This window comes from Protopterus annectens, chromosome 3.part0 (assembly GCF_019279795.1).
Source record: "Protopterus annectens isolate FY-2018-M chromosome 3.part0, PAN1.0, whole genome shotgun sequence".
Lineage (NCBI taxonomy): Eukaryota > Metazoa > Chordata > Ceratodontiformes > Protopteridae > Protopterus > Protopterus annectens.
Genome location: NC_056731.1, coordinates 136222615 through 136246512, shown reverse-complemented (window position 1 = coordinate 136246512; position 23898 = coordinate 136222615). Strand labels below are relative to the sequence as shown.

Below are 23898 nucleotides of genomic sequence, written 5' to 3'. Positions count from 1 at the left end.
CCCTCTGCCACAAGATGTCTCACCCTGGAATCTGTTAATGTAAAAGCACAACAAAAGCAGCTCTCAAGTGCATATTAAACAGCAAACAACTACTAAACAACTAAGTCCCTGGCCAATTTGCTCTTCTGCAAAGAGATTTGGTAACACACAAACCAGAAAAGCCCACAAACAGAGACATTTCATTTTTTTCCCTAAAATTAAATAAATGCTTTAAAAATGCTCAAAAACAGCAGTGATCACTGTATGAAGCAAGTATGACTGCATTTAATCAAGAAAATATTCCCATCTTAGCTTGGATGTGTCTGGATGCAGTAGAAATACTAGAAGAGTGTTCTCTTTAAGCAAACCTCTGGCCTGGCAGTGGACCTATAGAAATTTGTATTAATCAGCCATATGCTGTACAACCACGTGCAGCTATCTGCCCAGCAGCTCCCTTCCACAAGCGCATCTAACTTTATAGCCCTATTGCAGCTCCACTCTTAAAAAAATAAGTTGAAAAAGTAGATGAACTTTGTCAGTTACCTTATCAATTTATTTTTCATAGTGGAGTTGCTAGGTGTTCATATTGGAATTTTTGAGAAAATTGGCTTGCCTTGTACAATCACAGTGCAGCTCCATGGAAAATGAACATTTAATGGGTGGAGCCATTGAAATAACCGCCACTAGCATGACTTCCTACTCTCTCTCATCTGTTGCTGCAGATGCTATCGATTTCATGTTAATAACTAAACAGACAGCACAGACAGCAACAGTCTGAGGATCATTAACTCCACAGCTTATATCAATGGTTGAAAGTTTTTCACTGAGCACCGACATGACTTCCCAGCCCTTGCAAACTGACATGCATGCTTTTACGGCTACCTCTCAAGATTTGAACACTTTGCAGCCAGACATATCACCACCTGCTGACAAGTTTCTACAATGTGAATCTCCCCAGAACCAGGGAACTCAACACAAACACCCTCCACACTTCCTAACCACAGTGCCAACTTGTTTAGGGATTCTCCACTGCCAGCACATACTGCAGAAGTCCGTGAATCTCTAGACCCAGGGATTCCTGTTAATAAGACTCTTCCCCGTGGTTCTAATGCTTTTTGTGGATCACTACAACCAGGGCAAACTTCACCCACACACACAGCTCCGCAGCAAACTGCAGCTCATGATACTCTGCAGTCAGGGCAGTTGTCCAGAGCAAAAACACATAAGGACACCACGGATGCCGGTATTTCAAAAGACGGCCGCAATACAGGATAGCAGAATACCTTTGATGTAGATCAGCTTTCAGCTTGTTCAGATAATCGGGTGGTTCCTCTTTCTGCAATGCAGCCAGCCTTCTCTGCTTGTTCTTATGCCTCTGTTACCACTTCAGGCCCTCAATATTCTGCTAGTTCCAGTCCATCTACCCAACGCTTAGTCCAAAAGCCATATTTATGGCTAAAGACAGTTAATGGGTGCCCCACTTCTAAAGAACAGATATGAAATGACATTATATTGCCATTGGGGTGACTCTGTCATCCCTTTGCACCATAGTTCATTGGGGAAGGGACCACTTTGCAGACATCCATTTTGAGACTCAGGATCCTGCAGTCAGATTCCTTGCAGCTTTTCTAGTTGTAGCTAGTTATAGTTTATTGTGTCATTTTGATGCTTCTGCATACACATCACAAACAACTGAAGGGGGTTATTGGGGAAAACAAATTATTGGTGTGTCAGGGAAGTTTTTTTTTCTTTTTTCAATTACAACCAAGTTCAATATTATTATTAAATACATATGTAATATTTATTCCTCGTAGAAGGTCACTGTTTTCCAATGTTATAACAGACATGTTGGTTAATTAGACAGCTATCATACTTTGGAAAAGAGCTGTATTTATTTTTAGAATAATTATCTATTCTTTGAATGGTACTTCATATATTATTATTAACTGGTTTCAAGAAACTATTATTAGTACCATAACCAAATCAAGGAAGTACTTGCAATTTTATCATGGAAGGGACAAGGTTCTGATGGTGGTTCATGAAGTGCTAATATAGAAGACAATGGTTACATGGGAAGATCAGGGCAGGGAAAAATTCATTCCTGAGTTCTGTAGATTAGTGGACATGACCCATGCTCTCAATATACACAGCTCTAGGTTAGTGGATATGACCCATGCCCTTGATATACACGGTTTTGCAAGTCACTGTAAAAGTTTTCTGAGGTGGATTGCCTGAAGTGCCTGCTTGTATGTGCTTTCTTGCTTGTTTGTTTATTTTTTGTAATTTGCTAAATGGGTAGGTGGGTTGGTACAATTGGTACCAAAACAGTAGCACAATGACTGTTTATTAGTTCCAGTGGAAAAATTGATGGCTCTGCATTGCCGGACATCATGAACAGAATGCATTCTAATAGCACTAGAACCAGCATTCTTTTACAGCCACACACTCGGTAAGCCATGCACCGTCTATATTCACCTGTACTTCTGAGAAATAGATTCCAAACAGTACAGGGCCTAGCAGAGATCCTTGAGTTATGCCACTGGTAACTGGTCTAGTTGAGAAGGTCCATGATGATTCTTTCCATGGCCTTGCAGATGGTTAGACCTATGTGTCTACAGTTCCCAGGGTTGGCAGACGGGCCTCTTTTGTACAAAGGGATTACTGCTGCTGTTCTGTACTCTGCTGTACTCTTATCTATTGTCTAGTGGGGGGATATGAACTCGGATGTGTGAGTGAGAGGAAGGCCTTATTGAGATATATGTTCTTAATGATTTCTGCTGCTTGTGGCATTGATCAACCAGATATTTTGAACAATATTTCTGCCTTTGTCAGTCACATGTAGAATGTAGGTGAGAGGAAGGTCTCAGTAATATATAACAGTTATACAATTTTTACTGAATTACTCTGGTCGTTTCCTGACAGATGATAATGACTCACTCTTACATTACACCTGCATCAGGAATGTGATGAATGTTTGCTCAAAAGGTCATGTGCAGCAATTATCAACTTTACATGAACATGCATAACCTTGCAGTAATGAAATGCAAGTCATTATCACATTATTCATTTACAATATGTGCAGGTACAGTGTAACAGTGAGTCATTATCACTTGTCAGGTAAACCCATTATCAGCTGCCACTGTTATTCACATCACTAAAAGTCATTGTCACACTGCAAGCACAGGTGTGGGACATTCCAGATGCCTTCTAGTGCCAGATATAGTTCTAATTTTGTTGCATAGTCTGCTAGGTAACTTGTCAACATGCTGAGTAAAGCCTCATTTTAAGATGGTAAGTGACTATCTGTATGTTCTACACATGTACAGATATCACAGTTTGTTTATGACTTAGTTTCTGTAATGTATTATATATTTTCATATTTTGGTAAATAACTTTGCTAGAGAATGTATCAGCATGCTAAGTAGAACCTCATTTTGAAGACAGTATTACTATTTACAAGATGGAAAAAATAACTGTGTCTATATGGTTTACACATATCACAGTTTGATTATGATGGTTCGGACTTAGGTTACGGAAATTATGATTTGTTCATACTTTGGTAAAGAACTTTGCAAGGGAGCATGTCAGTGTGCCAAGTTATAACTCATTTTGAAGACAGTGTTACTCCTTACAACACAGTAAAATAACTATATATGTGCACTGTACACATGTACAGATATCACAGTTTGTTTAGTCTTGTACGAATATGAAAATTATACATTTCCAATACTTCTCATTATTATGCCCATATCTTTGCAAGGGAACATGGTGATCACACAAATGATGCATCATTTTGAAGCTGACATTCCGCTGCACAACTTACAGGTGATGAGATATTATGCTTTGTTTATTTATCAGTTATGAAAAATAATATATTAATCATATTTCTGTGAATATCTCCATAAAGGAGCATCACACAGTAATGGTTTTGGTATAATTTTAAAGCTGACCTTCATACAAACAAATGAAATGCACTAAGAGGAAGGCCAGCAGCTACACAAGCATGGGACAGATATGGTAGTTATGGTGGCTGTGCAGGAGGAGGCAAAGGTCACTGCTGTCAGGTGGTCTGGCCAATTCAGAATGGTATTTCCAATTCTGTCACCAGGTTCATAGTTTTGAGTTCCATTTTTATATGATGATGTGAGACTGACTCCCTTTTTGGTAGCAGTATATTTAAGTACTTTCTGGGACTCTGCTGAAGCTTCAATGTTTAATTACAACTAGTGGCATTAATTTCCAGGTAGGCCCAGAAATGGTCACCCAAAGCATTTTGAACCATGGTGCTGTCTTGTCATTTGTACAGCCTTGCTTCTCATCTGCTTTCTCAGCAGCTCTTGAAATAAAGCAGGATACAGCCCCCTCCAAATATCTGTTAGGTGTCCACACCACTGCTACACATTAGAACGTCCTTCTGGCTACTGCAAACCATGCTAGGGGCCATAAAAGCCCACTGTACTACTCTGCCTTTTTACAGCAGCACCACGGCATCCTTGACCTCATGCTATGTTAGTGCACTGAGGAATACTGGCAGATCCTTCATGACTGGAGTATGGTTTGCCAGACAGTAAGGATGAGGCCTAAGTGAAGGAAGGTACCAGGTGGAGAAGCAACCACATGCTGCTTTTAACCACTGAAAATATTTTGGAATGTGTATATAATGTTATATTTATTAGTTATATAAAAACATATTTTGCTGATATGATTGTGTGGCCTGTATTTCTTCTGCATCCTTTTCTACACGTTGTGCTTCTCTTTCATGAACAAAAAAGTGGTTTGTTATTTTCTGATATTTGTGGTTGGGCATAATACATTGTGCCAACAGACCTACCTGCTAGAATTCTTTGGGTTTCTAATGCTTGTGCATGTATCATGATGTTCTGTTTACTATTGATTTACTATTGATTTGCATTTTCACACCCCAGTATGTGCTTTTGCCACCTGCCCATACTATCCTATAGCCATTTAGCATTTATGTTGCCTGACATTGTCAATGCTCTGTGGCCTGACCTGATGCACAGTATCCAGTTGTGACCCCAGTGGCATGCGTGTTGTTCTGACCTTCTGGAATTCATACTGTCTGTCCTATTTTAGTCTTTATGAAGCTCCCAGCAATAGTGCTCCAAGGTCTACATGCTACTACACTAGGTTACCACACTTTGTATGAGGGATGCTGATTTTTTATTTTTCCAGGACAATGACTGGTAAATCCCAAATAAGAACTTTCTGAGTATTGCATAAACGTTCGACTTTCATGGAATTTGACATTTTTGGCCAAAGCACTCATTCACGGCAATGTGTATTTCTTCTGATATTTAGTATGTGTAATGTTTTCTGCTTTTTGTGAGTGTTTTGTACTTAGAATATGTTTTATTTTTACATATATATAAATACATTAGAAAATTATAATGAAGACAGGCCAATTAATAGAAAATAAACTTAAAAATCATCAGCATTATTCCCAGGTTATATGTCATGAAAATGAAATTTCATTTTTTTAGAACTATAAATCAATGTCCCTGCTTATATTTGGTCTGGGTTCTGTCAGTGCAGAAGGAAGGTGATTTTCATATGAGAAACGTGTTGGGACTCCATCACTTATCTGCATTATGATGGGTTTTTGTGATTCCTGCTGTGCAGTTTTCTGTTACATTACTGGGCGTATTGGTATGTAATTATAAATTACATTAGCTTGTCTTCAAGTATGTCAAGTTAGGGATGCCTTTCTCAGGTAGAAAACTAGTGTTTTTATAGAAATTAGTATGAAACACATTATATTATCCAGTAGCCTCCTACTAAAATTCATGCTGTTCTCTTCCTTGAGATTCACAAGTAAAAGAAAAGTCTTTCATATGTCCTTGCGTGCACAGGATTGCCAACTGTGTGTATATACATGCTGAATATACTATTGTGTATCATTTTGTTGTGAGCACAGTGGCTACATATTTCTTAATGTTAAGCCTATTACACTTAAGGCAAGTACAGGCTTTTGAAATGTCATAAAAATTTGCAGTCTGCTCACATCCGTCTTTCATTATTTTATGTCAGGGCACAGGGGCATGTGCATTAAATTTCTTAATGATTGTCTATAATTTATGTGTACTATGAGAAGCCTTCCAATAACAATAGATGATCTTTCCAATTCTTTTTATTTATTCTTTTATTATAGCTTGCTTTATAAAAAGACTTCAGGAAATGCTATTTCCAGTGGCCTTCTAGTTAAAAAAATGCAGCCTTTTTCATTTTACTTGTGACATTTTCTCAGTGGAAATTCAAACATGATTCTCCAGACTATATTTTTAACTACAGCCTTTTTGAAAGAACCTTCATAAGCTTGTATTACACAAGCAAAAATAAGAAAAAATAAATTTCAAAGACATTATTTCCATCAAAGAATTTAGGCAGTCATAGTTAATAGCGTTGCAGGTTCATGTAAAAAGGTTAAGTGTTCTAAGGAGTAAAACTTACAAGTCTCATATAAGTTAATATAAATGGTTATATGCAAAATAAGGAGCAGTTTCCAGGTGAGATGAAGATGGTCACAACTTGTTAACAGAAGCTACACAACAAATAGTATCTGATGATTAGATATCAGAAACCAGTCAAAACTCTAAAGTCACAGAAAGAGCTAGTGCTTATAAGAGTATTGATTTGGTACCACATTGTAACTCATATTGCTGTCATTTAAGGCGATAAATCAATGCCATCAACTAGAAATAAAGATAGCTAAAACACTACTTAAAGAATAAGAGCTGCAATGCTTTGAATAATGATATAATCCCTGACAGTCTGGTGATTGAGTATATACGTAAGTAATGTCAAGGTTCATGTTTTCAATGTACAGTTACACAGTAGCTCTTATGAGGAAAATGAGAGCTTAGGCAATGTGATCTTCACTAATACAGAGAGTAAATAGCTTAAAGCTTATTGTAAAACAGGATTTTTGCTCTAGATACACAGATCAATAAGCATAAATGTAAAGTGCAACTCTGTCATTTGGTTAAGTAACAGGAATCTGCTGATGTTAAATTGTGTTTACATATTCTTAGTTGTACTTCACTTGTACAGTCCTGCTCATGAAGCTGTGGCCAGTTTGAATGCTCAAAGGTTCGTTCATAAATGCTAGGCAATCAGACTTCTGACCATTACATGCCTAGTCAAAATCCCCAATTCAAAAATTCCTTCCTGCCTAAAGGGCACAGGTAAGATGGACCCTGACCGAATATTTAAGACTACCTGTTCAGTTATATAGGCTTACCTTTATTTTTTTTTCTTTATTTTTATTTTATTTTTAATTTGTTAACTAGGCTAGAGCACTTATCCTATTGGCCCTATTAGGTGAAAGGGTGTTACTCATCTTGTGGGAGCGTCTTAAGCCAAAATGAATACTACAGTTAAAGAGCTCTTACCATGCAAATAACTTACCACGTATGCTTAAAAGAAATTATTTATTAACTATGTAAATGTAGGAAAAGGTATGTTTTCAGGAGCGGCCTAAGACACTGACCTAGTTAATTTACTTTCTAATAGTCTGGCTGTAGTCTAGTAGTTAAACTCTTAGTCAGATGTCATGATGAAGCCAGAGACAAAGCTGAGTAGCAGCTTGTGGTTTTAGTCGTCTGTGTTTCACCTCCAGTATGAGTACAGGAATAAGGCCTATACAGCTTTTCTCAGGCAAAAAAATAACATTTTAGATGTTTTTATTTTCAGTCTATACTCACACTCTGCTGTGAAGACTTGTATAAATAGGACAGCTAAAGCAAAGAATAGTTCATGAAGTCAGATTCAGTTTAACTATTAAACTCCAAGAAAACAAACAAACAAATCACACTTGTTGGTTAAGTAAGTAAATGAGCATCTATGACAAATGGAATTACAAAACCAACTTTGTTGTTTTACCCTAAATAATATGCCTCATATTAGTTATTCTGGTATTTAAACCATGTACTTTTTATATTTATCCTGATGTAAGGTAATTTTAACAATCACCTGTCCATTATCTATTTAAAGTATCAGTTGTGAAGGCAGCCATGAAGGTACTTTGCATCTAGTGCTGTGGTGGTAGGTTTCCAAGATAGGCTGTGATCAGAACTGTTTTCAAGCTACTCAACTTAACTACATCCAGTAGGTCAATTAAGCTGTTCAAATTAGTAAAGAAATTATTGACTTGAATAAAATAACTCTATATTTCATATTTAAAGTTTCTTTGCCTCATTCTTAGCCTTCAGTCACTGAAATATTTTGTACCTCATTAACATGAGGGATGGAAAGCATGAATGAGTTAAACCGAGTTGCCCATGAAGCTTCTATTGCTATTGGAAATAGGCTAATATTGTTTCCATTGACTTGTACTACTCAGAAGTAAGTCTTTCTCCTCCATTTCTTGCTTAACAACATTGGTAAACTTGTATATTTTTTTCAAGCTAATAAACACCACTACATCTCATTGCAAAATAATATAAATTGCCTTCAAAAGTCCTGAGAAAATCTAGCTGGGGATTCTGCTGTACAACCTTAGTTTTTGAAACATCTGCCCTTCAAAGGTACACAGTATAGCACTCAGAAAAAAAAAACATCATTATTATGTTTACATGACACTATACTTGATATTAATGTTTTATTTCCTCTGTTCCATGCTTGTCATAGTGTCCCAAATCAGTGAATTTATGAAAGAAGTTTTCTGCTCTATGTATGCAAAAGAAGTAAGATATCTCAAAGACACCAATTAGAGTAGAAGTATACATATTAATTAGTATTTCATACTAGTACATTTGGATATACAATGCCAGGGGCTGAGGACTGGGAATCAGGAATGGGGGACTGCAGACAGGAATTCCTATACAAGCCATGACTTGGGATGCTACACTAGATGTGTGAGGTTTACCATAAAGCTCATGTTTGGGAAAGCAAGGGGCTGTATGGTATAGTACCTGCAGGGGTATTATTTAATGTCAAAGCAGGGCAGGGATTTTTTATTTTGAGGGGGTGGTACAAGGATGGTGCCAAACTTTAGAGTTGGATGGAGTAGGGAGAAATTTCTTTTTATCTTTCTCTGTTGCAAGCAAATAGCTTAAGCCCCATCCATAAATTTTATGGTTGAAATTTTGGAACTATATCTAATTTCCAGCAAGTAAAATCAATATATTGCTAGTGCTTCACAAGTAAAAAAGTAACCAGGCATATCCAACAATTGGAATGTCCACAGTGGTTCATCACTAAAGTAGTACAGGGTGTATGTAATATGTCCTATGCAAACCAAGTCAAGGCTCTATCCCTGTATTTTGTCTCCTACAGGCTTTTGAGGGGAGATCTATACCTGGCATACAGGGCATTGTTCGACCCCACTCTGATGGACCTCCTACATATCCGCAAAACAAACAGCACCAGAATTAACCATTCTAAAGACTTAAACCTTGCCTGTGATATAAACAGGACCTGTTGGAGAGATATGTATGTATCCCAGAGACTACCACATCTATGGAATAGGCTTCCCAACAATGTGAAGCAGAGTTCCTCCCTAACCCAACTGAAGTGAAACTTGGACAATTGGATAGGAATTGAAACCAGAAATTCATCCCTGGTTTGATACCTATGTCTCTAATTGACACTGGTAATCTGTAAATGTTTCATCTCCAAGGCCCATGTTTACACTTACCAAGGGTATCCAAACTTGTCAGAGATTTAGTATGCATGGCTAAGCTTAAAAAGGCCCTTTGGTCATAAGCCTAATAAACACCTATGAACCTATAAAATCAATGATATGACATATTTTATAAAAACAGAAAAATGTGACTGCATTATGTAAAGATGTAATAAAAAGGTTCAGTGAAACTGTCTAGCGAAAGACGAGTGACCCAACTCCTATAATAACAAGCACTAAGTGATGGATGATTTTCAAAATATACTAAAGATCATGTCATGTCATGTCCAGGTGAGGGATGGAAAACATTTGCCAGTGTGTCTGATGCTGGAATTACTTTTGCCTAAAGGCAAGCCACCTTTAAAGTCTCTCTATCAGCAAGACTGAGGTAATGGATAAGATTTCATCTTCAAGGGTAAATAAATAAATAAAACAGAACTGTCTTTAATCCCCGGTAGTAACTTTGTTTGTATTATAAATGTACTTATCTTTCCTCAAGCACACCATAAACATTCTCATGCAGAGACCTGACTGTTACAATAACTTAAATATAAAGATTGAAAAGTTATCAGTTACAATGTATACACCAGTTTCTACATTAAACTCTAAAAAGCTGCATTAACAAGTTTCTGTTTATATTTGCTTATATGTTTATACTTGCAACTAACTCTTCTCTCAAAAGCCTAGCCTGCCACTATTTAAAGCCTCATTAATGGAGCACCTAAACAACTCATGGCTATGCAGATGCGTAACCCCAGGTTAATTCTCCCTCTTCTCATCTCTATCCCTTAACCTTCACTGACTTTACAACTCCTGAAAATGTTTCCATTATTATAATAGGAGACTGAGAGTGATAGATGCTATTACTGGAGGTTTCTCCCTTCTCTCTATAACCAATATTCTTTATAATCATAACTAACCATTTTCTCTACAAATAACCTAGTATTAACTCACCAATCACAACTAACCATTTTCTCTACAATTATCCTAGTATTAACTCATAGAAATGCTACATAAGTTAAGCAAAAACAGAAGAGAAAAAAAAGCCAAGAATGCGCACCCTCCTCCCTTAGAGTCAACCAACATTTAGTAAGGTCTCTGCAGTAACTTTACATATGCATTCAAATGTGTAAGTGTGGATGGAGCTTTTCTCCCCAGGCCTCCGCTGAAAATGGGTTATTTGTCCCAGTTGAACTATCCTGGTCAACAAATGCCAAACAAAAAATATTCAGAAATTAAAATGTCTGTGTTTGAGTATTCTGATCCATCTGACAATCCATTTGTAATTTTGCAAATGACATTTTTGCCCGTTCGATTCTCAGTTAGAGCGTCTTCTGTGTGGTGACATGCGTGAACGGACATTCCTTCATTGAAGGTTGTGCGTTAGGCCCGGCAAGCCAGCACATAAAACTCTACTGCCAATCATTAGTGGACCGGAGTTCCGCTCTGGCGACCCTTTAACTGGGAAAATCCAAAAGACACAACAACAACAACAACATTTTATAAGTAAGGGTGCATGACTTCATGGACAAGCAATCCCAGGCTGAACATGGCATTAGACAGCCATTGATTCTATTGGTGGTGGTTATACATTGGAAATGTGGACATTTTGTCTTTTTGAATGACATTTTGTATATGCTGTATTTGTAGTGTGCATGGATTAAAATAGATAATACTTATTTATGATCCTTTTCAAGGTACATGACCCTGCTTGAAGAGAATGTATAAGACATTTGGTGTTTTTAAGACTGACTTTTCCAGAGACATTTCTACTGTGATATATATTTTGAGTTAAAAGGCAAAGGGTATATGTATGGACAGTTTACAATAGTCTGTGAATTTCAAGGAATTTGGGATGTGGCAAGAATCTGTAGAACGTATGCATATGCACAAAGGGAAAACATGCTAACTTAATGCAGACAGTATGCAGAGATAAGGGCTGATCTCCTGAGTGTTGCAGATAGACCTGCCTTGCTAACTTATTATCTATGTCTCGCAGTATATCTATCTATCTATAGCTATATCTATATATAAATATAGATACATATACATTTATAGATAGAGCTATATGTGTGTTTGTGTGTATGCAACAACATAAATATTTATTTTGTTCCATTTTCAGCTACTGTATTGCAGATTGTTCTTATTGAGTAAGTTTTAGTGTGTGTGTGCCTGCTTGTGTGACTGCAGTAGGGGGTTTGGTAGGGAAGTGTGTGTGTGTGTGTGTGTGTGTGTGTGTGTGTGTGTGTGTGTGTGTGTGTGTGTGTGTGTGTGTGTAAGGCCCTATTAAGGGATGGCGGATTAGTTAATTAGGGATGGTTAACTTGCTCAGAGATGACAAGTTATTCAACTTACTCAGGCTCAAACCTAGATCCTTGGCTCATTCTCTCTGGTACAATTCTATTGAGTGTGTACATTTAACTTCCACTGCGTGCAGATTAAGTATTTAAAAAATGAAGTTATCACCTTACAGGTCAAACAAATATTCATATGTCTGGAAAAATGAATGTTCACTTTAATGGCATTCATTCAGTTTGATCCTTAAACTAGATTTTATAAGCCAAAATAAAGGCAGTGAATATTAATGTTGTAATGTTGTATAAATAGCTCTCAGTAATCATTCATGCAAGACGTATACGCCCAGCAGGATTTTCTTTATACAGCTGTGAGCTTTCATATGAGGCTACGGAGTTCTATCACCTAATGTTGAGATATTTACAGAAATATGAACATTATTACAATACAAATAAACAGTATAAGATAATATTCAGTATCTCTTTAGCTGCATTAGACAGAGGTCAAATATCAATACAGTTGTGTTTACCATCAAGTATGATTTGAGATGAAATCTTCTGAAGCATTGTATGTAGCATGGTTTTGTAATTATTACTGAAAATATGAACAAGCAATATTTGGCGCCTAGAGCAGGTAACTGCAGAAACACCTGGAGGTGCTCTCGGCTGTAATGAGTTACAGGAGACAAGAGCCTGAATCCTCTACAGCAGCTACATGATTGCTAAAAATTGTGAGTTTCTGTGCAGTTTCAAAGAACTGCGAATTTTAAGGGAAAGGTTTACTGTTGCTCATGCTAATGCTGTTTTCAGTGTGCAACTGTTTTCTTTAGCAAATGGCCATCTGTATTTGTGTTATAAAACTGAAAAGCATTGCTAGTTGTGCAACAGGCAGCATCTTTACCTTTGTTGCAAAAGGCTGTGGTTTCTACCCCCCCCCCCATGTAAATGGACTGCTGATAGTACAATGTAATTTAAAGGGAGGTGGGGTTGCTGCACTCCTGAGTGTACCCTCTTTTTCTCTTCTGGACGAGATGCCTAGTAACTTTGAACCTATTGTCAGTTTGCCAGCCATTTACTATTGCAATATTACCAGCTTACCATTTTTGTTTTAATGTAGCCTAGGCTATTATTCTTCAAGAGCAGAGGCACTGAATTTATAGATGAAACACTGACATGTAAAGTTTCTTGCCAACACCAACCTCTTCATTATTTCCAGATCTTTTTAATGTGGAATTATTCAGATCACTTGTACTTTTGCAGAGATTGTGTATATTGACTTATATTGGTGGATTCTAATGACAGAAGTTTGAGTGGTCTTTTATGGTTGAAATGTTCTCAAATGGGTAGTTTTGTCATTACTGGTGCATACATTTTTTCATTGATTACTGGACAAATGTACAAAACTACAAATTGAAGACATACTCTAATAAGTGGTGATGTATTATACAAGGAATATAATTTAATGCAGTCTGGAATGTGAATCAAAGAATACATGCACGTATGCATGGCCTTAAAAATGTGTGCAAACTATGGTTTGAAAACAGTCCAAAGGTAAACTTAATCGGGTCTACATCATTTGAGTGAATGCTTAACTGAGTGAATTGCTGTTTGTTGAACTGTATTAAGCAAAAACTCAAGTAAATGTTCGGTTAAGCAAATTATTTTCCCAGGGAAAGGACGTGGTTGGCCATCATTGGATATTTGCCCTTTTCCCCACTGTAGTGCAATGTCGAAGTTTGTATATTAAGTTAGGGATGGTGCGAGGGGCGAAGCCGTCCACTTTGCAGAGTTTTAAATTTAGTTTTGTTTGTTCCAATCAGTGGGCAGGCAGCTGTTTTCCCCCCAGGAAACTTTTCGCTTAATGAGCATTTGCTTAACTGAGCTTTTGCTTAATACAGTTCGACAAATAGCGATTCTCTCAATTAAGCTTTCCCTCAAATGATATAGACCCACTTAATCCACCACTGACCAGATCCATTTTCTTTAAATGTTGCTTTCGATGCTGTTTGAATGCATGTGAGTTTCAAGGGCAGAGAATTTTACTGCTCATGGTAAGTCTGTTTTCATTCTGAGACTGTATTGTTTTATTTAGCAAATGCTCTTAGTGTTTGTGCTATAAAATTTGAAATAAAAATTTTAAATTAAATCCAAATATCTGTAGTCATTGTAGAATTAAAGAAGAAAATAATATGCACACTGACAGTTCTGGACAGAGTTTATGATAGCTGGGAAGAAATAGCCAAGTAATAGGACATTGGAATGGCTGGGGGGTGCTGCTGTAGGGGGTGGGGTCCTGAACCATTACCCCGCCTAGGGTAACGTTTGACCATGATCGAGCTCTGAATGCCAGTGTAAAGCCTTTGCATGGCTGCTTTCTCCTTTCATTGTAGATGTTTCTGATACTTGCACCACCTTATCACAGACGTTTTCCACATCCTGAGCACAGAGGTGGTCTTATGGACAGAGCTGTATAATAATATAGCAGGAAGAACAACTAATGCTAATTAGCCATGTGCTTTTCCTTGGAAATGCTAGCAGCTTTCAATTTGTGTGGCCAAAAATTTCAGTGAGTCAGTCAGTTGTGTAAAATTTCACAGTTGGAAGAAAAAGTGACTGCCCTAATGATATGCGGTGGGTGGTGGTTGTCTCTCATTCACTCTTATGGTAGTGTGTTTTTGCATGTGGATGTCTGTGTGTGTTTGTCTGTAAGGACATGATTGAAGCTACTTGAGTTTGTATTTGTGTGTGTGTGTGTGTGTGTGTGTGTGTGTGTGTGTGTGTGTGTCTTGGATCATGGACTGTGGATGGGGCTCATTTGTGCATGTGGGAAAGTCTGGAAGCATGTGTGTGTGTGTGTGTGTGTGTGTGTGTGTGTGTCTGTGACAGCAGGAGGTGCCTTCTAGGGAGATCACTAACATGGTCAGTTTTTGGCATTGGTAATATGGGCTAGTGTATGATTTAGAGGCATGCTACTGAGACAATAATGTGGTATTTTTGCAGTCATAGCTGTCTCTGAATTGTATTTTTCACTGCTTCTGTAACTAACTGACCTGATGTAGGTAACTACTGTGAGAAGTATGTCTGTTATTGAATCCTTCCAATTCCCTTTACATAGTTTTTTTGATTTACTGTTAACTTTTCTTCCAACTTCCATTTGGCTGGGCTGCTCTGAACTACACAATGTGCCACTAATGTTTGCCTATTGTGACCCATACACCCAATTTGACCTGAATCTAATTATCTAGATCAAGGAAGTGATGAGTTTACATTGCTTTCCAGCCTGAGCTACTATGTTCATGGTTTTGTTGATTATGATACTGCTTACTTATTGTCCTCTTTCTTGAACATTATAAAATTAGCTCACCTTATGAGAGAAGGCAGAACTGATTGTGTTCTGGGCTTCTACCCATGCCAGGTATTTCTTTAAGCAGTTTACTTATCGGCTGATAGTTTTTTTTTTTTTTGTTCACTAGCTGTTATACTGCACTGCTTTGCTCACCAATACACTTCATTTAACTTGGCTGCAGTGAGTTGTGTAACACTGCTGCTGCTGCCTACCTATTATAACATACTTCACTACATTTGATTTAAAACTAGTGTCTAGAAAATCAGGAATGTTATTATTTTAAATGTATCTTGAGCTAGGCCATTGCTGATTTTTTTTTGATTCTGACACTGTTTTCTGAGTCAAATTTCTTTGTTTGGAACAGTACAAAAATAGTTTATCTAGTAAGGAAAGGGAAAAAATGTTTATGTCCATGACAGAAATTCTATTAATTCATTTTTCTGCCTGGCTGCTACCTTTTTTCTGTGGCAGATGTATTGAAATGTTTTGCATGCCATTGTACTTGAATTGACTTAACTGCTATGAGCTATGCAACAGTACTACTGTTGTTTATTTGTTTTGACCCACATCATTGGATTTTATCTAAACCAGTACTTACCAAAACTGACGATTTTAAATTCTAAAATTTGTCCATCTTGAGCTGCTGTATTGTTGAAATTTGTTGATTCTGATACTGAGCCCTGCATTGAGTCTATTTTTTTTCTTTGTCTTATTTTTTTAACACTACATAAGTAGATTGTCCTGGTCCCCTTCAATAACACACATCACACCAAATGACACGACGACCTTTATTAGATTTCCATAATATAGCTTTGATCACCAACTTTATTAATTACAACTATTCATGATACAATTAATTCTAAATACAGCATAACATCCTTGTAATATTAATCAGTGTACCTACTCACCCTGCCCCAGTAAGCAGCGTCCATACCTCTACTCACTTTACTTACGAAGCAGCGTCCCTTCTCACTTCATACACCATTCATTGTAATGTTAATCAGGGCAACGTGCCTACTCACGCTGCCCAACAGGCAGGGTGCATTCCTCTGCTCGCTTACTTTACTAATGAAGCAGCGTCCCAACTCATTTCATACACCATCCATTGAATTACCTTCCACCAAATAAGCACCATCCTTACCTCAGCTTGCTTATCTATTCAGCTATTCAGCAAGCTTCCTCCAACTACTCATTCCTTTGCCTAGATCCTTGAAATGAACATCCAGACATCAGAGGGGGAACAGAAGAGGGTAAGCCTATCCCGGGTGGGTGGGTAGCAAGTTCACGCCAAAATGTGATTGCTTAACCCAACTAAGCTAAACTAAACCTCTTAAGCCCCTCCCCATCATTATCTCATTTCCTCCCAACCATCCCTGCCTCCACTTAACCCTTTCACCTCTCTAACCCACTTAACTCCACTTTTTAACCTAACCCCCATGAAGATGTCCCGGGACAACTTTGTTTGTTGCCAAACTTCATTTATCATATGGCATAAGGTAGCATTGTTGGTTTTCTTGGCACCTACCTACCTATGCTAACAGTGCATTAAACATTTTTTTCTGATTGATGTTCTCTTTCTTCTATAGCTGTTACATTGTGATGATTTCTACACCATTGCTTTCCTTTTAGCTGAGCTGCTCTGAGCTGTGCAACAGCATTATTTCTGTTTATCCATTGTGACATACAACACTGGATTCGACCTGAAGCTAGTTTCCACAAGATCAGGCAAGTGATTATTTTAAATTCATTTCCATCTCAAGCTACTGTTTAGCTGACATTTACTAATTCTGATACTGTTACTGTGCCGAGTGTTTTTTGCCCATTTTGCAGCACTAAAGAAGTGCTGGTGTTCTGTTAATCTACTCATGACAAACATTGTATTAACAGTTCTATAATTCTTTCCTACATAGCTGTTATATTGCTCTGCTTTGTGTGCAATTGTTCTCCAGTTGACTGGGATACTTTGAGCTACACATCTCACAGTGGTGGGGCACAGTACACTCAATAGTTACAAGCCATGTTTTAAAGCTTGACTACAACTTCAGTGTCCCTTAACAATCCCCCTACAATCATCTGCTGTCCTCATTTACACCTGCAAGTATGCTGATCTCCTACTATTGCACAGCCCAGAGGCATTGTGCTGTTCAAAGCTGAACTTCTTAGCTGCAAGGAGAACTAGTTTGCTTTCTCAAATTGTGTTCCATCCTTCATCTCATAGTACACCAACATCCCCTCCTTATCAAGCCATGATAGTGAATTGTGGTTCATTAATGTAACATGTTAGGAACAGAATAAAACAAATAAATCCATGCAAAAACAAAAATAAATAAAAGTTGGGGCCAGGATAAAATTAAATAAATCCAAATAAATGTCAGTCGTACTCTACTAATATATTCCTACTGTGCAGGACATTAAGGTTTAAAGTTTATAGAACTTTCTAGCTTGCTACCAGTTTGTGGAAACATGAACCACAGTCAGACATTATACCATCTATTGTCAGTATCATAGCAGAAGGCACACTGAGATAGGGCACAAATTGCCTGTGTTTTACTTACAATGAGTTGCTTCTACTACACATTGCATCTACATGTAGGAGCTGGATAGTCTCTCATCAAAACATATTTCAGTAGCCCACAGGTTGTTAGTACCCACACTCACCTAAACAGCAGTATGACAGACTAAAATTAGGATATGTTATGTTGATTTACTTAAGGAATATTTCCCCAAGTCTCAGAGATCCATGAGGCATAATACATATAGTTTCATCCAACTCAGACACTGTAAACAGAAGTCACATAAATGACAGATCTAACCATTGACATATCATGGACCATTTACTATGCAGAGTAGTACCATAATCATAGCTTAGCTCATTCTGATACACACAGATACACCACTCGTCTGGCAAGGGATGACTGTGACCTGCCTCTCAGGTGTCAGAATACAACAGTTTACTAAGACAAGCAGGCCAGTGCACCTAAGACAAATACATGATTATGGTCTATGTGGGGGTAAAATACTTGAGACAAATATCTTTGGACTATAAGACAGATATGATGGAACTTTCCATATATACATCAGGGTAGAATGCAACTAGTTTTAAGCAGCATCCTACCTTCACCAAGAATGATACAACTACATAACCAACATATTAATTGGCTTCATAAGTTGGCTTATTTATTGATGTCATTTCAAAAGGGCACAGTGCATGTAAAATATAGTAGACAGTCCTTCCTGTTTAGTAGGGATGGCCTGTACCTCTCACCTCCAAGCTTTTGTGTACTGGTCAAAAACTTCTACAACCCATTATGTGTTTGAGGCAGTGTTAGTCGGCTCTGTCTGCCAACCTAGCTGAATCAAATTAGGGTAATATAAAAGTACTACTGCTCAATTCTAGAAGTCTCAGTAAGAAATTATTCTCCCTAGAACCCTTTCTGACCTTGGTAAATATTGGCACCGGCATTACCACTGAAACTTTGTTCCTGTGCAGCGATAACACACACTCCCAACCAGCTTTCACTGCTTACCTCTTGTTCAGACTCATTACTGAGGGTATTTTTGCCACTGTTGGTGGTGTGTCTATACTTCTTGGCAGTTCTATCACAACTAGACATACAGAGCAAGATTATAGAACACCTTCTGTGATAGCCACAACACATGAGGTTTACCTAAACACACGAGTATCTCATCACTGAACAAAACAGTAATATTCTTGACATCAGCTACCTGTTGAATTGGAAGAACTACACTACAAGTAACTATATACTAAATGTCATCAGTGCCATCCCTCCAATCTGTGGGGGTGAGAGCAGACAGGGCATCTCATAGAGGTCCTGGGCTGTGGGTGGTGGAATGATAGAAAAGATGTGACTATCCTGTAGGGATGGAAGTGGGAACAAATGTTTAAACTCATTTTCTCTAAACACATGGATGGTGTCAGCATGCTACGGGAAGGAAACTTACGACTACAGGCAAACTCTGCACGCCATAGCTGGTGGCTACACACTGCACAGTAGGAATATATTAGTAGTATATTAGTAGATTTTCCTACTGAGAGTTCACATTTACTGAACCTGGCCTCACAAATATTTCATCATTATTTAAATACTCCATTGGTGATGAAAGTTGAGAAGTTGTTAAGTGGTTTTCATTATGGGACCCAGACCACAATGTCCCCAAACATTTCAATTTTAGGTATTTCTCAATGGCAAACTTACTACATCCAGCTGGTTATCAGAATCAGTTTGAGACTTTTCCTCAAAAAGACACAGTAGCCAACACATCTACATTTGTGCAGAGATTATTTTCCCACTTCATCTCTTGCATCAAGACTTGGGCCCAAATCTGACATAAATGCAATGCCAAGTTTATTGAATAAACTATATAACAAAAGAAAAGCAATCTCCACCTGTAGAAATAAACTAAAACATGATCTAAAAACAAACTCAAGAAGTCAGGCAAGGAAGAAATTTAGGACAAAATCAAGTCTACCATTGATAAGAATGAGTTGAAAGCCATCATTTCTGCAAAGGACAATCACACATCCTTTTTTAACTATATCAGTAATCTTAGAGACAGTTCCCAGCACTGCTCTGAGTTGGGGCATATCAATAACAACCTCTGAACCTCAGGAGACAGACAGCATTCTAGCAGACACATTTAGTTTAAATCCCCCCATCTTGACCCACATGACAGTATGTCCACTATTTCTAAGATCCCTAAAAGCACATAATAAAGGCATTCTCTCAGGTGAAAATCACTAGTTCAATGGGCACTGATAATATGCTGGGGTGTTTTATTTTTAGTATGAAACATTGTCTTACTGACACACTTCTTAGTCTGTTCATCCTCAGACTCTGAAATAATTTCAGACTGGTTTCATACCAGATGCATAGAGAACAGCTGTGAGTGTATTCCACCACAAATGAGGCCCCACCACTGATCCTGGAAACTATTGAGCAAAATGCCTTACTAACCATTTTTAAGGTAATGGGATGAATTATTATAAGCCTGACCAGTCTGATCTGTAAGGCTATGGAGCAAATCATTATGGAACTCATAAATGGAGAGATTGGGAACCTCCAGTCGCTGGACCCCACACAGTTCGGCTTCGTAAAGGGCAGATCATGTCTCCTGGACCTGGTGGATTTCTTTGAGACAGTTATTCAGGCTATAGATAAGGGAAAGGAGGTACACATGGCTTACCTTGACCTTGCTAAAGCATTTGACACCATTCCCCACTCAGGTATTATTGATAAGTTCACCAGCCTGGGCATAAACCGTTACCTCACAAGATGGATCGCAAACTGGCTCTCAGACAGATCCCATAAAGTAAGAGTAACGGGATCTATGTCCGAATCCAGACCAGTAATGAGTGGTATGCCTCAGGGCTCTGTCCTGGGGCCCCTCCTGTTTGGCATATACTTCTCAGAAGTACAGGCAAGCACTGAAGGGCTGTGGCTGACTAAGTTTGTGGACGACTGCAAACTGGGTGCTATAATAGAGTCTCCGGCTGACATGGAGATCCTCCAGAAGAACCTAAATGAGACTGATGCATGGTGTAAAAGCCATGGTCTCAAGCTAAATGTAAAAAAATGCTTAGTAATCCCCTTTGGAAAAAACAGAGTACCCACAAACTGCAACATAGGAGGTAATCCCCTGAAATCTGAAGATGAAATAAGGGATCTAGGGACCCAAGTAGATAGTCAGCTTTCCTTTGATAACCATGTTGCCAAAGTGGTTAGAAAATCCTTCTATGTGACCCATCTGATCACGAAAGAGTTCGCATCAAGATCTAAGGATGTAATGGTGCCCCTCTACTCTTCCCTCATCAGACCCATTATTGAGTACAATGCACCAATTGGAATGTACCTGCCTAGACATCTCCAGCAGCTGGAGAGACCACAGAGTTACCTAACCAAGAGGATTACTGGCCTCAAACAGTTGCCCTATGCAGCACGATTGAAAAAGCTAAGACTGTTCTCTGTTGCATACCGCTTTCTCAAAGGCGATCTCTGTCTAACGTACAGAGCCATGGCCAACCCAGAATTGTTGAACATGCTCCATCTTAGAAAAAACAAATCTAATTGAGCTACACGCTCTAGGGATATAAACCTCAACACAACAATGAATAAAACATGCTGGAGGGATAGATTTCCTTCACAAAGACTTCCCTTACTATGGAACAGGGTCCTGATCTACATAAGACAGAGCCCCTCACAATCACACTTCAAGAGGAACCTTGATGAGTGGATGGGTAACAGAAAGTTCACACCGGGGATCACACCAACAGCACTACTAGATAGGGGCCAAGGGTACTAGCTGCTAGTACAAGGGTCTAGGGAACTGCTAAAGGGGCGGTGAATACCGCACAATGTGGCTGGGCTAATATATGCCTTCGGGCAGATGGCCCAGTACCAACCTATGAACCTATTGTCAAACCTATAAACAGTGCTACTGTCAACTTCCCATCCCTAGACTCAAACTACTCTGGGTTTCTGAAGATAAGATCCTGCCAGTTTAACTTAGTAGACTACATAGATAAAGTTAGTAAGACAAATCCGCTGGTGATGTACAAGAATAAAGCACTAACTTTGGCCTAGGTACCCCAGATTAATTAGTATTTTGGGAGCTTGACTGAGTCAAGGTGGGTGAGGGTGCCTATTCTGTGGGGTGAGAGTAGACAGAGCATCTTATAGAGGACCTGGGCTGGAGGTGGGGGAATGATAGAAAAGATGTGACTATCCTGTAGGGATGGAAGTCGGAGCAAATGTTCAAACCCATTGTTTCCATTCCTGAACCAGTCAAACACATAGATACTGTCAGCATGCTAAGGGAAGGACATTTACAACAACAGACAAACCCTGTAGGCCTCATCATGGTTGTTCCACACTCATTCCCTTTTCCAGTCTCAGTGTCCAGATATCTCATACCTGTCACAGATTAAGGGACTCCAATGTGGAGGCCACTGCCAGTCAGAGAACTCCTCCCTGTACAAATTACACTGGGGAACTTCCAGTGTTTGAAAAGTCAAGGAGGAATTATACAGGTGGATCAGCGGGGTAGCTTGAAGTCATCAGTAACAGGCAAAAAAAAAAAAAAAAAAATATATATATATATATATATATATATATATATATATATATATATATAAAGTTACTACTGCAAATTGAAATAGACAGTATACTTTGATCTTGCCAAGATCTTTGATACCATTCTACAAGCAGGAATTATAGACAAAGGAATATGTCTAAATTTAAACTTTTATGTAGCCTAACAAATCACACTTTGAATATGCAGTCCTCTAAATGTCTTGTTACTATTGGCATTCCCATAGTTCCAAATTGGTCTGCTCCTAGTTGGTATATACTTCTCTAATCTTAAAACTGATGTCAAAGGTCTTAGGCTGAACCAGTTTGCAGATGTCTGTCACCCTAAGTCAGCTCTCTGGAGGGGACCAACAGCAGTGTATCTAGGATGGGATGAAGGGGGCCCCTGCCGCGATGCAAAGTGTTAGGGAGTGAAATAGGATAATCCTAATTGTTCTTCACGTCTCACTGCATGGTATAAACTGTAGCATCTGATTGCTACAAAAATAGCAAGTAGGAGCTACAGTTTACAAAGAGAAAAGCAAGAGCTCCTCATATACCAGTAGAAAAGATTTTTTTTTGGAGGGGCTTCAGATCAGGAGACAGCACTGGGTGCAAATTAATATGCTATACTTTTGGACACCTATATCCAATAAGAGGATTAACATATACAAAAAATATGCTAGAGCCATAGTCTAAAATTAAATACCAGAAAGTGCAGCATAAGTCAACACAGTTGTCAGGGCCTTGGCAATTTTGTCAACAGTAATCTCTCCTTCAGCCACTGTATAGCTACTATTGTTAGAAAATCCTTCTACCTAGCCAGGCTGATCACCAAATGAATATCTTCTAGGTTTAAATACTTTATCATACCCTTCTCAATTACTCCATTGTTAGGCCCCTAATAAAATGTAATGTTTCACTCATAATAAACTTGTCCAAAGGCCTAACCCATTTTGAGAAAAAAAAGACAAGATCAAGGGCATAAATTCCATGACATTTTTGTCTCATATAAAAGTCTTGTGTGGTGACCTCTGCCTAGCATTTGAAGTCTCATCACACCCTATCCAGTATGACTTCTTACATGTCTGCAAATCTTGTAGCACCATGAACACTAGTTCAAGAAAACGAAACCTCTACCAGTACATAAAAATAACCTGCTAGTGTGAGTGCCACCTCTCTGAAAGAATTCCTTTCTTCAGGAATAAACTTTGCCTTCCTATTAACCAAAGAAATTTGCACCTGATCTTCAAACACAAACTAGATGAATGAATGAGTAACTCTCAATACACCACAGGTTTGGCACAATAATGCTTTCTGCAAAGGAGAAACAAGTATGGGGAACTCCAGTAGATAGGCATCTAATGATCTGCTTTTTTTAGCTGCAATATATCTATATATCTGCGTGAGTGTGTGTTTACATAAATCACACAGGGAGAAACTAGAAGTTGTATTTGAACCAGCAATCTGGAAATGTAAGCCAAAGCCTTGAAACAGTAAAACACAATGGCACATTATTACATTAATCAATTCTAAGTATGTTACCAATTC

The 23898-nt window shown here is 38.3% G+C and overlaps 1 protein-coding gene across 1 annotated transcript in view; it reads right to left on the bottom strand.

The window, feature by feature from the left end:
* Positions 1-23898, bottom strand: part of MALRD1 (MAM and LDL receptor class A domain containing 1) — a 3217568-nt gene that overhangs the window by 2179871 nt on the left and 1013799 nt on the right. The gene's annotated exons all lie outside the window — the stretch shown is intronic.